Source organism: Oncorhynchus gorbuscha, linkage group LG09 (genome assembly GCF_021184085.1).
Source record: "Oncorhynchus gorbuscha isolate QuinsamMale2020 ecotype Even-year linkage group LG09, OgorEven_v1.0, whole genome shotgun sequence".
NCBI classification, from domain to species: domain Eukaryota; kingdom Metazoa; phylum Chordata; class Actinopteri; order Salmoniformes; family Salmonidae; genus Oncorhynchus; species Oncorhynchus gorbuscha.
Genome location: NC_060181.1, coordinates 27300651 through 27303707, shown reverse-complemented (window position 1 = coordinate 27303707; position 3057 = coordinate 27300651).

Sequence of the window (3057 nt, the reverse complement as noted above, 5' to 3'; positions counted from 1 at the left end):
AGCAGTATACAAGACATTTTTGGACATTGTTGTGCAGTGCTCACTAGAACAGGAAGGTGGCACGGCGGTTCTTTGTGGGCAAATTTTGTCATCAAAGTCTGGCATTCTCTGGATTTAATGTGCTTTCAAGTCCACTGGGAACTCATTGATCTTCAGGTTGTAGCTATAGAAAGAGGCCCGAGTTCCTGACTTAAAATGATGAGTTAGAGGACCGCTCAAAACGTATTTCCCAGTTGGAGCTCGTTCTTTCCAGAAATCTTCAACTCACTGAAGTGAAGTTGTCAAAGTTCCGAGTTAAGTTGTTTTGAGCGCGGCACAAATCATGCTTCATTGACAGCATGGTCAATGTTGAATGTTTCTCATTTTAACATTTGGAAAAGAGACACTTAATCCCAGATTTGGGACCACACAGCCACTCCACTGAATAGCAGACAAGTGATTGCTTTACAATGCTTGCAGTTAGCCACTGTCACTGATTCCTTCCAAACCACTCATTGTCGAATTTGTGATTTCCAACTTGTTGTGTAATGTTTGTCCAATGGCCGATGTGCACCGATACAATTTCTCTTCATTATTTCTCTTCATATGAAAATGATTAAAAAGGATTTGCCACTAGATTGTTGACTTGATTCATGATGATGACTGCTAACTAAGATTTTGAAAGTATGATGTTGACAATCAAAGCTACTGTAGTTACAACGTGATTTTGACAATTCTATTTTTGGCCAATGACCCTGAGCCTTCTTGGATGGGCACTTCTAATGCAACTCTAAGGCAGCACCCAAGGGGCTTGAATGTTTCCTTGGCGGTGACATACTGTCCAGACGAGTGACAGAACACTGAGCTAATCATGGCAGAACTAGAGAACATTACCAACACCTACTCGCCGTATTTTCTGCTGGCTGCCCCACCACCACAGAAAGCACTGAGCTAAGCAGAATCACCTGTATATTGGACCTGCCTTTCTCAAGAAAGCAAAAAGGAGTCCATTTTGGTAAGTGGCTTTATTAACTCAAAGATTATATATATATTTCTCTACATTGTTTGCAAACTGATATGTGACATGTATTAATGCCAAAATAACATGCACAACAGATAAGCCCCCCCAAAAAATGTTAAATGTTTATCATTTAAAAAAATGTGGGGCTGAAAACAGTGAATGACTGGTCTCCACTGGCGCTGGCTAACATTACCTTCCTTATGACATATTGCAAAATCTTATAGTCGAAGTGTGTTCAAAAAGATGCTCACACCATAGACTGCTTTGCATGATTATGCGAATGACACGTTGCTGTCAACCCTGATGCTGGTGTCATGTAAGAGCTCATGCTCAATGAAATATCTAACTGGTGGTAAGGGCTGGCTTATGCCCCATGTGCACATGTTTTATTATTAATTACTATCAGTCTATGCCAACCTACAGTCATTGCATTAAAATGTGTCCATGTTTTGCCAAGGGCCAACACAACAAAGATAATCACTGCAGTATACACATTGACAAAATTATATTGGCATCTTAAAGTGTAGCCTAGTTTTTACTGGGATGCTTATGGTGGTAAGGATGGTTAAATGGGTGATTAGAGTGATAATATTTTCTGTTGATAGTAAACCATTGCAGTCAAAATGTGTAGAAGCTTACTAATGGCCATATTTCTTTATTTGAAATATCTTAAAACTCCTCAAGTGTAACGGCTCTCTTCTATCTCCTCCTCTGACGAAGAGGTGGAACAAGGATCGGACCAAAATGCAGCATGATGATGATTCATGATATATTTTAATGAATGAAAAACTATACATGCAGAAACTACAAAAATAATTAAATGAAATAATGAAAACCGAAACAGCCCTATCTGGTGCAAACACAAAGACAGGAACAATCACCCACCAAACACTCAAAGAATATGGCTGCCTAAATATGGTTCCCAATCAGAGACAACGAATAATCACCTGACTCTGATTGAGAACCACCTCAGGCAGCCATAGACTACGTAGACACCCCACAAAACCCCAAGACAAAAACACACCACAATATAAACCCATGTCACACCCTGGCCTGACCAAATAAATGAAGACAAACACATAATTCGACCAGGGCGTGACATCAAGGTTTACCAAATTGCTGCAATTGAATAAACACAATAACTTCGCCATTAGTATTTTTTATTTATTGTACAGATGGTGAACACTTTCTAACTCCAACAAAATAGTTATACTCTTCTCTAGTGGCCAATATCAGCGCATGTTGCCAGAGTTTACTAAATCATGTAGGATTATTTTATAATTAATTTACGATTAATTTATGATTTAATTCATGATATACCTAGCAACCAAACTGCGTTATGCTGATTGGTCAGAGCAGAGGTCTGTTAATTGTTAGGAGAGAACAGGAAGTAGTTGAGTTAAAACCTCTTGGTACTAAGGGGTAGTATTTTCATTTTTGGAGAAAAAAAAAACGTTACCATTTTAACGGGATATTTTGTCAGGAGAAGATGCTAGAATATGCATATAATTGACAATAGAAAAATTCAATAGAAAACACTCTAACGTTTCCAAAACTGTAAAGATATTGTCTGTGAGTATAACAGAACTGATGTTGCAGGCGAAAGCCTGAGAAAAATCATATCCGGAAGTGCCCCAGGTTTTGAAAGCGCTGCGTTCCAATGACTTCCTATTCAGCTGTGAATGTACCATCAACGAGCTTACGCTTTCTACGTATTCCCCAAGGTGTCTACAGCATTGTGACAAAGTTTTATGCATTTCTGTTGAAGAATAGCCGTAGGCGGCCACATTGCGTAAGTGGTCACATGGTGGCTCTGAGAGAGATTCTCCCGTAAAATACAGAGGTAGCCATTACTCCAATTGGTCATAGTGAAAAACGAATTGTCCCGACGGATATATTATATTATCGAATAGATATTAGAAAAACTCCTTGAGGATGGATTCTAAACAATGTTTGCCATGTTTCTGTCGATATTATGGAGCTAATTTGGAATATTTTTCGGTGTTGTGGTGACCTCAATTTCCGGGCGATTTCTCAGCCAAACGTGAAGAACAAAC